General features: G+C 35.4%; 1 protein-coding gene across 6 annotated transcripts in view; it reads left to right on the top strand.

The window, feature by feature from the left end:
- LOC140163064 (uncharacterized) overlaps positions 1–2,172 on the top strand; it is a 96,316-nt gene extending 94,144 nt beyond the window's left edge. For all 6 annotated transcript variants that reach the window (XM_072186436.1, XM_072186435.1, XM_072186434.1 and 3 more), the window contains one exon: positions 1–2,172. This exon is cut by the window's left edge and continues 2,066 nt beyond it. The gene's annotated coding sequence lies outside the window, so the exon portion shown is untranslated.
- The last annotated feature ends 10,358 nt before the right edge of the window (positions 2,173–12,530 follow it).

The following is a 12,530-nucleotide window of genomic DNA, read 5'->3' as shown; positions in this document are numbered from 1 at the left end:
ATAGTAACATCTGCATAAAAATTAACCTATTCTTATTGTTTAGGTATAAAACAATTGTACTTCAATTGTATAATCAACAACAATTTTGAACACTCGAAATGACATTTTAATTCAAAATTAAGTTAAACAAAAATTAAATCAGAATGTATTCCAAATTCGCCTAATAATTGAATCGTATAAATCAAATTATGCTCTTTATTTCTTTTCTTTTTAATATTACATTTTGTTAAAAATACAACACACCAGGCCTTTATTATGTGCAGAGAATGTTGGTACAGTAAAGTACATTACAATTGTGTATAAATGTTACAATATTGCTTAATGTCCTTATAATCTAATGTTGAAATTCTACGTGTAACGTGAAGTTTGCTCTCAAGGTATGTTGATCGTACTGATATAATCCGAGCATTATGGTGATGGTATTGTAAATTATAGTAAAGAAGTTATACATGATAATGATAAACTTATATGAGTTGTAATGTAATGTAATGTAATGTAATGTAATGTAATGTAATGTAATGTAATGTAATGTAATGTAATGTAATGTAATGTAATGTAATGTAATGGCCAGGTAAATCTAACTGAAGGAATTAAAATGATACACAGGTTTCGTCGGCAGAGTGCTACACTATCGTAAGTGACATTTTTGGCCAAAATGAGATTTTGACGAATAATGCGAGGCCATATAAAAACACACATTTTAAACCAGGTTTTAAGTTTCAAAATTTCTTAATTATTTTTTAATTATTAAAATAAAATATCGTAAGTACAAAGCAATTTTAATTAATGCATGCAAGACTATCGTATGTGCCACTTACGATAGTCTTGCACGCTAATTTTGTTTTTCATTTGCTGCAAGACCATCGTATGTGCCACATACGCTACTTTATTGGGCCTAAACATCAAAATCACGGAATGCTACAACATCGTAAGTGCAAAACAGTCTCTAACACATCACAGGCTGTGAAGCTGAATGGCTGTATGCGTTGTCATCTTGCTGGCTATGTTCATAGCTCCCATGACTGGTAATAGAGACGATAAATCCGGTGTTTTTAGTTTTAGATTTAGTAATAAATAATGGGAGATAATATTAAGTCAAAAGGTGTCTTGCTATTGTAAATATTATGTGCCAAAATAAATTAACACTTGTTAAGAAACATAAAATGACAAATTATTGGACATTTGAGCCGATATTACGCATATCCTATTACTAGTATATTAGTACTAATAAATACGAATATAATCCTAACCCTAACCCTAACCCTAACCCTAAGGTTAGGGTCTTAGGGTTAGGGTCTTAGGTTAGGGTTAGGGTTAGGGTTAGGGGTTAGGGTTAGGGTTAGGGTTAGGGTTAGGGGTCAGTGTTAGGATTAGGGTTAGGGTTTAGGGTTTAGGGTTAGGGTTAGGGTTAGGGTTTAGGGTTAGGGTTAGGGTTAAGGTTAGTGTTAGGGTAAAGGTAAGGGTTAGGGATTAGGGTTAGGGTTAGGATTATATTCGTATTTATTAGTACTAATATACTAGTAATAGTATATTGTTTGTATGCACTTTATTCCGTAATCAATAAGTATCATAAACAAACAATTTCTGGCACAACGAATCATAGCACAGTCGTGTAGGTATTAGACTATGGATACATAGGTTGTGGGTTCGAACCTCAGGTAAACCGTTGTAGAATTTTAACTCTATCGATTTCTTTTTATTTTATTAAGTAAGAGGAAACAATAATGGTAATAAACTCGTGTTATATCTAGCCTCATATGCCTATAATTACATGTATGTACTATGTGTTATCGCATTGCGGCCCATTATGGTTGCAGAAAGAAATAACGCGTGCCGGACATATCAAACACAATAACAAAAAACAAAATATAAAGACTCTGAGTTACAAATCGTAAAAATACTTACAAAAGCTGATCGTCCTGTATGATCGCTTATAAATAACCTTTAGAGTGTAACCTCTTTTAGACTGAAGTACACGCCAAGTGTTTACAAACCTACTGAAGTGGTAATACCAAGTTTAAGTAGATTGGTTTATATTATATTTCATTTAAAACCTTTCTACTTAGCACCCAGCGCCATTTATTAAGGCGAGCCTTAGGGGAGGTTGACTTAGTTGTGTTTGTACTTTTGTAATTTTATAGTGAGATAAATAAAACTGATATCGTAGAGTTATGACATGTGTTTTATAAAAGAGGACCCAAACGCTTGATATAAGGGTGTCATTTCCACCCTATGTGCATGATTGTCATTTCCACCCTATGTGCATGATTTTTCGGGGGGGATAAAATAAAATTCAGATGTTTAACTCACATTTTAGTGACGTGTCGCCACTTGAGTGAACAAAATCCACAGTTAAAATAAATAGTCCTAATGATCTGTTCAAAGAGAAAAAAACCAAAAAAAAACCCATAACTTTTCATATAATACCGTTAAATTCCGTCTACAAGCATATGCCTCTAAACGAAGTTTTTTTGACACAAGAGACAAGAGGCAGACACTCTCAACAAAAACGTTATTTGGAGTTTGAACAACTATATTACTGATAAAGGCGGCTGTACAAACATGTATTTGTAAGACCAATCTATTGCAATGTTTTTTGAGAAGGGTATTGGCCTTTCATATCTTAAAAAAAAACCTCGTTTAGAGGCATATATGCTTCTAGACGGAATTCTACGGTATTGGCCTTCCTTGACTAATAGCCTGTAAGATTAATTAAAAATATTAATATGAAGTAGTACACTGCAGTGTTTGACTTCAAAAGCTGTAAGAACCGGCCCCATCCGTAAAATGTCTTTATTGGCGCGCAGAGCGGTCACTGTGATGTGTAATGTTGTGTTATGCTTATCCAATAGTAATGACAACCACGAGACGCGCTAATTTTCCGGTTTGATGGGTAAGAAAGCTAATGAAATGTGAAATGAAACATGAAATATATTATCTTAAAATGACAGCAGGGTTATTTGATTATGATGATTACTTTAAACTTTAGTCGCTTGCTATGAGCGACAGTTCACGTAAATAACACAAGTACAAGAGATACGTTACATATTGTGCGGTACGAATCATTTATTGGATATAATCAAATCGTTAAGGGATCTGGAATGAGCGTTTTGAGCGTTTCGACAGTATTTTTGTGGGACATGAGAGCACATCAGACATATCGAATTGCATTCTGAATACGAAGAATGTCTTTCTGATATCAAATAATTTTCATTTTTGAAATTCACGATATAATACAAATTTTATGACAAATTATTAAAATTTGAAATATCAAAAATATCAATTTTTAATCATTTGCCATAAAATGTGTATTACATTGCGTATTTCAAAAAATCAAAATTGTTTGATATCAGAAGGACATTCTTCGTATTCAGAATGCAATTCGATATGTCTGATGTGTTCTAATGTCCCACAATAAATACTTAAGGGGTCGGGTATGAACGTATTCTGTGGGACATGGGAGCACATCAGACATATCGAATTGCATTCTGAATACGAAGAATGTCCTTCTGGTATCAAATAGTTTTGATTTTTTGAAATTCGCGATATTTTTATTTTATTTTATTTTATGACATCTTTAACGAGGATAAACCCTGATCAGTGCAAGCACTGCTTTCCACAGGGGCCCTGTGGCCAATGATTAAAAATTGATATTTTTAATATTTAACAGTCCTCGAAGTAAACTTTATAAATGACATGTATTTAAAGTGTACGAAGCTAGAATGAAAAGCCGACGATCAATTGAAAATTTTGACCATTCGTATTGAAGATACTCATTTTTTCTCCCAAAACACCAAAACAAGATTTTTTGGGAAAAAAATTAATATCTTCAATATAAAAGGTCAACAAATTATCAATTGATCGACAGCTTTTCATCCCACCTACAAACACAAATACATATCATTAGATAAACTATTTGATATCAGAAGGATATTCCTCGTATTCAGAATTCAATTTGATATGTCTGATGTGCTCTCATGTTCCACAAAAATACTGTCGAAACGTTCATACCAGAGCCCTTCAGCGAGTGCTAGGGCTGTTCAGAATATATCGGTCGCCCATATCCGTGCCTCGTAAATACCCTTATATCGTCGTTGGGCAAAAACTAAATTTACATTTAAAATTGACTTCTGAGTTTAGAACCTCATAAGTATAAACAATAATACTGTCAAATGGTAAAACATACTGTGTAACAATTGGGTCATTTGCATTGAAATGAAAATGGTTCCAAGTTAAGACAATTTACATAGAACATGACGTTGGCTATTTCTAAGGCCCCTCCCCCTTTTTTCATCAGGCCCCCCTAGCAAGTGTTTGTGAACGGTCCCTTAAGTCCACAAACACGTGTTTCTGATTTACCTATCTTTATCATCTGGATACAGATCTGACAGGCTGCAATAGCCTTTATCATTGAGACAGTTTATAGTGTTCTTGTTGATCTGGGCTAGCTAGCTAAAATGCATACAGTCCAATTCCTTCAAAGAAAGGAAATTGCGAACCAGAATTATTTTATGTTGTCAATGCACTACTACCTACCAGTGTTGTCGGAGAAGATCTACAATACGTCAAAGAGCGTACTTGTTCCAAGAAAGGAACATATATTATTCTGTCGACTTGCTAAAGTCTGGTTTATACATAGATTATCTATTATGATGATCTATGGTTTTTGATCCAACACAACTGTCAATATAAGTGGGGACAACTGTATTGCAGTCCTGCTTCCAGAAGATATTGTGGAAATAGCAAAATTTTTGGAGAAAGCAGCGCAAGGAGATATATTTTGGAGAAAGCAGCGCAAGGAGATATATTTTGGAGAAAGCAGCGCAAGGAGATACATTTTGGAGAAAGCAGCGCAAGAAGATAAAGGATTGGAGTAAGCAGCAGCATTTTCCTGTGAGGATTTCATACGCAAGGATATTTATAAACGCAAGTGTACAATGGACTTCGCTGATTTCGCAGGACAAGTGAATAAGGATATATGCATCAGTCGTCCAGAACATTGCAAGAACTCTAGGATCACCAACATGAAAACCGCTGGTTAAGTACTGATAGAATAAAACTGTGATTGTGTGATTTTATTGTATATATAATATTGTTGTTATATTTACCAATCATACTTTGTTTTCAATTAAAGACTTAGATTTTGTTAGCTTAATCATACAGTGTATGTGTGTTGTGCATTCGTGTGAGTTCGGGTAAAAGGTGATTTTGGCCTTGAGTCAAGTACGACTCGTAACAGGTTCAACAAAGAACCTTTACATGTTCTTTGAAGCACCCTTTTGAAAGGGTTCTTCAAAGAGCTCCCAATACAAAGGTTCCTTGGAAGAACCCTTGATGGTTCAATATACGGGACATGGTCAAGGACCTTTAGGGGTTCAAACGTGCACCCTTTTTATGTACTTCGTTTGAAGCTACGTAGCTTCACGACGTTACGTAACGTTACGATACAAGTAAGCCTTTTTATTAGTATTGAATTCCACGCGTGGGTGACCAAACACACCTAAGTAAAGCATAATGCCAAAAATATCACATAATAAAGACACATATTAAGCTATTAATTAAGAAATAAAGGGTAATGCATTATCCTTTACACCCAAATAATGTGTCCGAGGCAGTAAGTCGTAAATAATGGGTGAGGCGCAGCCGAATCCATTATTTAAACGTTTTTCTGCCGAGGCCACATTATTTGCGTGTAAAGGATAATGCTGCACCCTTTATTTCTATTCTATTACCGTACCAGAAAATAGACAGCGCGTATCGCGGAAATATTGCACGCGCAACCAAGCGTAATGCTGTGCGTAGAATGTGTTACGGCGCTTGACCCATTATTGCAGAATAATGGGCTCTCGCGTGATGTGTTTTAACAATTCACAGTGCGCGATTTTGAATAATGGGTCGTAAGAGTAATAGAATACTATTTCAATGTTATACTATGACATGCTTTAGCCTCACACATATTGCAACCATCGATATCGATTGACTTGCCTGTTATAACGAGGTATTCAAAACAGACTTTCAAAATAAATTAGCAAATTATTATTGGTCAACAATCATTATAATGTGACCAGCTTCAACAATAAAATCGATTGGGCGATATTTTACTTTAATAATTATGCGATGTCCAATACACAATGCAAGGTATTAATCGTTTATTTGATCAAAAGAACAGTCGTTAATTGAGTTAATTGAGACGTGTCCGTGACTCATAATGTCTATTACATGTACTGGGCATATCAAACACAATAACAAAAAACAAAATATAAAGACTTTGAGTTACAAATCGTGAAAATACTTACAAAAGCTGTTGTTCTGTATGATCGCTTATAAATAACCTTTAGAGTGTAACCTCTTTTAGACTGAAGTACACGCCAAGTGTTTACAAACCTACTGAAGTGGTAATACCAAGTTTAAGTAGATTGGTTTATATTATATTTCATTTAAAACCTTTCTACTTAACACCGAGCGCTATTTATTAAGGCGAGCCTTGGGGGAGGTTGACTTAGTTATGTTTGTACTTTTGTAATTTTATAGTGAGATAAATAAAACTGATATCCACGAGTTATGACATGTGTGTTATAAAAGAGGGCCCAAAGGCTTGATATAAGGGTGTCATTTCCACCCTATGTGCATGATTTTTCGGGGGGGGATCAAAATAAAATTCAGATGTTTAGCTCACATTTTAGTGACGTGTCGCCACTTGAGTGAACAAAATCCACAGTTAAAATAAATAGTTCTAATGATCTGTTCAAAGAGAAAAAAAAACAAAAACAAAAAACATAACTTTTCATATAATACCGTTAAATTCCGTCTACAAGCATATATATGCCTCTAAACGAAGTTTTTTTGACACAAGAGACAAGAGGCAGACACTCTCAACAAAAACGTTATTTGGAGTTTGAACAACTATATTACTGATAAAGGGTATTGGCCTTTCATATCTTTCGTTAAAAAAACCCCTCGTTTAGAGGCATATATGCTTCTAGACGGAAATCTACGGTATTGGCCTTCCTTGACTAATAGCCTGTAAGATTAATTAAAAATATTAATATGAAGTAGTACACTGCAGTGTTTGACTTCAAAAGCTGTAAGAACCGGCCCCATCCGTAAAATGTCTTTATTTGCAGAGCGGTCACTGTGATGTGTAATGTTGTGTTATGCTTATCCAATAGTAATGACAACCACGAGACGCGCTAATTTTCCGGTTTGTTGGGTAAGAAAGCTAATGAAATGTGAAATGAAACATGAAATATATTATCTTAAAATGACAGCAGGGTTATTTGATTATGATGATTACTTTAAACTTTAGTCGCTTGCTATGAGCGACAGTTCACGTAAATAACACAAGTATAAGAGATACGTTACATATTGTGCGGTACGAATCATTTATTGGATATAATCAAATCGTTAAGGGGTCGGGTATGAACGTATTCTGTGGGACATGGGAGCACATCAGATATATCGAATTGCATTCTGAATACGAAGAATGTCCTTCTGATATCAAATAGTTTTGATTTTTTGAAATTCGCGATATGATACACATTTTATGGCCAATGATTAAAAATTGATATTTTTAATATATAACAGTCCTCGAAGTAAACTTTACAAATCAAATGACATGTATTTAAAGTGTACGCAGCTAGAATGAAGAGCCGACGATCAATTGAAAATTTTGACCATTCGTATTGAAGATACTCATTTTTTCCCCAAAATAAAATTAATATCTTCAATATAAAAGGTCAACATTTTTAATTGATCGACAGCTTTTCATCCCAGCTACAAACACTTATACATATCATTAGATTTAGAAAGTTTACTTACTTCATCAAATTTTAATAATTTGTCATAAAATTTGTATCATATCGGGAATTAAAAAAAAATCAAAACTATTTGATATCAGAAGGATATTCCTGGTATTCAGAATTAAATTTGATATATCTGATGTGCTCTCATGTCCCACAAAAATACTGTCGAAACGTTCATACCACAGAGCCCTTCCGCGAGTGCTAGAGCTGTTCAGAATATATCGGTCGCCCAATACCCGTGCCTCGTAAATACCCTTATATCGTCGTTGGGCAAGAACAAAATTTACATTTAAATTTAACATCATAAGTATAAACAGTAATACTGTCAAATGGTAAAACCCTACTGTGTAACAATTTGGTCATTTGCATTGAACTGAAAATGGTTCCAAGTTAAGAAAATTTACATAGAATATGACGTTGGTTATTTTGATATTTTCACACATTTTTAATATGCAGTTTAATTATTTCATCAATCATAAATAAGTGTTTATAACATGACATTAGTGGAGGATGTGTGACTTGTAAGTGTTATCTTCTTTGTATATGAAGAGTTTATTTCCAAACCTTGTTAAGTCCACAACCACATGTTTCTCATTTACTTGTGTGATACAATCACGATTGCTTTGACAAGTTTGACATTGACAACAATGAGTTGTACCATCAACAATCCATTACAGCAGTCAAGTTAGTTCAATCGATAAGGCGTTCGACTATGGTGCGAGAGGTTGCGGGTTCGAACCCTTGCGGTGCCTAGTACGCTCTCGTGGAAAATTGAGTTAGCTTGAAATTCCCCTGGACAAAGAACTCACTGCTAATTATCATTATTTGTCTCGTTGTAACCCGTACGAAACTCGGGGAGCTGATCCTGGTTGCAAAGGTTATTTGTGGAATGTCTAGGATGTGCGCTCTTGAAAGCAGCAAAGTCCCTGAATTGCTGTTTAATGGTTTATGGAATGATATGGGCCTTAGTGGTCAGCGACAACCTGTAAAGTGTGCTGAGGCTTGTGGATCAGGATCTAGACGTTTTGCCTGTGAGTAGCGCACTATAAATCAGCGCGATTTTTATTTACCACAACAATGTTGGTTAACAATATGCAGACTATTGTTCTCATTTGGAATCAAAGGCCTCACACAGTATTGTTACCGTGTATCCAATATTTGCTTTGTAATGGTGCACCCAACTGATAATATAGTACATAGCATCACAACCAATTGCAATATCGCACAGGTAAATCAGAAGCACGTGTTTGTGGACTTTTAAGTCCACAAACACGTGCTTCTGATTTACACGGTTTGGAAATAAGCTCTTCATATTATAACTGCACCTCCACACGATCAGCAATGGTATAATATATCCTTTCTATATTATAAACATATATGTGATGCGATCAAGCAACATCAGTCAGAACTCGTAAATATTGATTTTGAGATATAGCCAAACAAATGAAATATTTCCTTTTGTTTCCTATTGTTTTGGAAACTCTTTAATTGCTCATATCTTTGAAACTTGTCGTTCAATTTCAATGGGGTTTTCTGCAAAATTCAGCTTTGTAAATGTTTTTTTACTATTCTATAAGAAACTAAAAATTTAATATTTTCGAGTTCCGACTGATTTTGCGTGATCGCATCACATTATAAAGATTATAAAGCACATTATTATGTTCACTATTAAGGGATTAAAGATGTGTATCTCCAGCATTGCGGTCAATGGGTGACTGTCATGGGAAGGCGTTGAGATAATTCATGTGTATAAAGAGTGTGTGACAGGTTTGGAATAGGAACCAACATTTGTTTTTCGAGCGTTTTTTTTTTTTTTCTTTTTTTCTCCTTTTTTTTTGCGAACGCAAAACATTTTTGACTCAAATTTCGATAAGTTACTTAAAGACATTTGAAATACGAATAAGGGCCTGCCAATAGCAAAGCTGTCACACATAGACTATTCCTAAACAACGATCAAGCGTTTTTTCATACAGGTTAAATACCACTAATAGGCCTGGGCGATACATTGAAATACGATGAGTAACTATTTGTTTTCATGGCACTCGAAAAGACTGCATTAAAAAAATCGCTGAAATTGATCAAGGTATATAGCCAAAAAGTACTTTTTAGAGTTTGATGCTTCAAAATGGTACATTTTCTCTCATTATATGACATTTTTGATGTAATAGTACCAAAATGCATACGCACGGCTTCAGTTTTTAGTAAATAGTCGCCCTATCATATTGTAACTTTCAGCTTCGAGGGCGCACTGTCATTTTAAGGTGTTTACGGTTCAGTGCGTTAAAACAAGAAAAGTCTCAGGTCAACCTATGTTGAATTTTTGATCATTTGGCATCTAAATCATATAGTTTCACCTGATATTGGTGGCATTGAACTGTGAGAGTTCTGAATATGAGAAAATTCCACCCGAAATTAGGCATTTTCCCATTGAAACCCGTGTAATACATAATTAGTGGTCTTTAACCTATAGAAACACTGAATTCTATGGATCTGATATTCGTCATGGAGACTTTTCTAGCTATTTTTTGCTTACATTTCTCAATATTTAACTGTATTTGCCCTGGCAAGAAAACGTGCATCTTCTTCGACTACTAAGGTATGTTTTTAGAACCCTTTGAGGTAGTAACGGATTGAGGGGGGGGGGTCTTGTGGCATTAGTATTGGGTTAACGGCTGGTTTCTGTGATTTCAGAGCTTCTTAAATTCAACAACCTTCGCTTGCCTGCGTATACATATAGAAAGCTTAATGATGATGAAAGATCAATGTTGATGAGCATATAGACACGCCACTTTGTTAATTAGACCCACATGCACATTTTGTTGGTGATTTCCTTGCCCTAAATAACGTACATAGGCCTATACGTGTAAATACAGTATAGGCCTAGGCTAGCCATTTTGCTTAAGCTTTAAGGCGCATGTAAGGCCTATAGTCACGTGTAAAATAAGACCTAGTCTTTGTGTACACGTTGTCTATGGGCCTCTACAGCATCATGTGTGGCCTCACTCTATCCTAACTCAAGCCGGAACCCTAATTGATCTATAACTCTATTTTAAACCCATATCTAATCCTCGGACCTAGCCGTATCTCTATCCCTATCCATGAGCCTAGCCCTATAAAAACCCTATTCCTAATGCGAACCTGACCCTAATCAACAATTCTAACACTAAACAGCAAGCCTAATTCGGAACACTAACCCTAAATCAATCTTAATCTGATCTGATCGTGCTAGGACAGGCTACAGATACGAATCCCCAGATATAGTCCTAGGTTGAAGCAAAAACAGCGAAACAGTCATCATACAGGGTGTCCGAAAATTAGAGAATAAACGATAGGAATTTTATTTTGCCTATCCTCTCGTGTGATAGACGACAGGCAGGTCCAATATTTTGAGTAGTGGATGCCGGCGCAGCCGGTATCCACTACGATAAAAATATTGGACCTGCCTGTCGTCTATCATAGGTAGAGGATAGGCAAAATAAAAATTCCTATCGTTTATTCTCATTCTTAGTCAGTTAAATATTATTTTAATAACTGTAAACAAACTTTTTAAGCAAAAACTAAGTTACCGTCATAAAACTCCCTCATTATAAAATGAACGAAACTTGTTTACAACTTCACGTATTCTACTGCACGTATTGCTAGCGCGTACGCGTATTCCGCACTAGTCTACGCATCCAGCGCGATACATACTCGCACCTCTACACGCGTGTTACGCATTATCAAGACGCATGATGACGTGGGGTCGTCTACGGCCTGATAGACGGCACCCGAAATCATGCGATTGTCCAATCAGAAATGTGTCTACGAACTAGACCACTCCCACTGACTAAGAATCATTGATATTTTACTCGTCATGCTGTTTTCCAGAAAATTTCTTGTTAAAACATGTATTGCAAATGTCAATGTTTACATTCATGGCATTTTACCGAGATTGGAGCACCTTTGTGCTTATATAGGTTAAATACCACTAATAGGCCTGGGCGATACATTCAAATACGATGAGTAACTATTTGTTTTCATGGCATTCGAAAAGACTGCATTAAAATCGCTGAAATTGATCAAGGTATATAGCCAAAAAAGTACTTTTTAGAGTTTGATGCTTCAAAATGGTACATTTTCTCTCATTATATGACATTTTTGATGTAATAGTACCAAAATGCATACGCACGGCTTCAGTTTTTAGTAAATAGTCGCCCTATCATATTGTAACTTTCAGCTTCGAGGGCGCACTGTCATTTTAAGGTGTTTACGGTTCAGTGCGTTAAAACAAGAAAAGTCTCAGGTCAACCTATGTTGAATTTTTTGATCATTTGGCATCTAAATCATATAGTTTCACCTGATATTGGTGGCATTGAACTGTGAGAGTTCTGAATATGAGAAAATTCCACCCGAAATTAGGCATTTTCCCATTGAAACCCGTGTAATACATAATTAGTGGTCTTTAACCTATAGAAACACTGAATTCTATGGATCTGATATTCGTCATGGAGACTTTTCTAGCTATTTTTTGCTTACATTTCTCAATATTTAACTGTATTTGCCCTGGCAAGAAAACGTGCATCTTCTTCGACTACTAAGGTATGTTTTTAGAACCCTTTGAGGTAGTAACGGATTGAGGGGGGGGGGGTCTTGTGGCATTAGTATTGGGTTAACGGCTGGTTTCTGTGATTTCAGAGCTTCTTAAATTCAACAACCTTCGCTTGCCTGCGTATACATATAGAAAGCTTA

This window comes from Amphiura filiformis, chromosome 10, assembly GCF_039555335.1.
Source record: "Amphiura filiformis chromosome 10, Afil_fr2py, whole genome shotgun sequence".
Taxonomy (NCBI): Eukaryota; Metazoa; Echinodermata; class Ophiuroidea; order Amphilepidida; family Amphiuridae; genus Amphiura; species Amphiura filiformis.
Note: the sequence above shows the minus strand (reverse complement) of the source record. Positions and strands in the feature narration are given on the sequence as shown.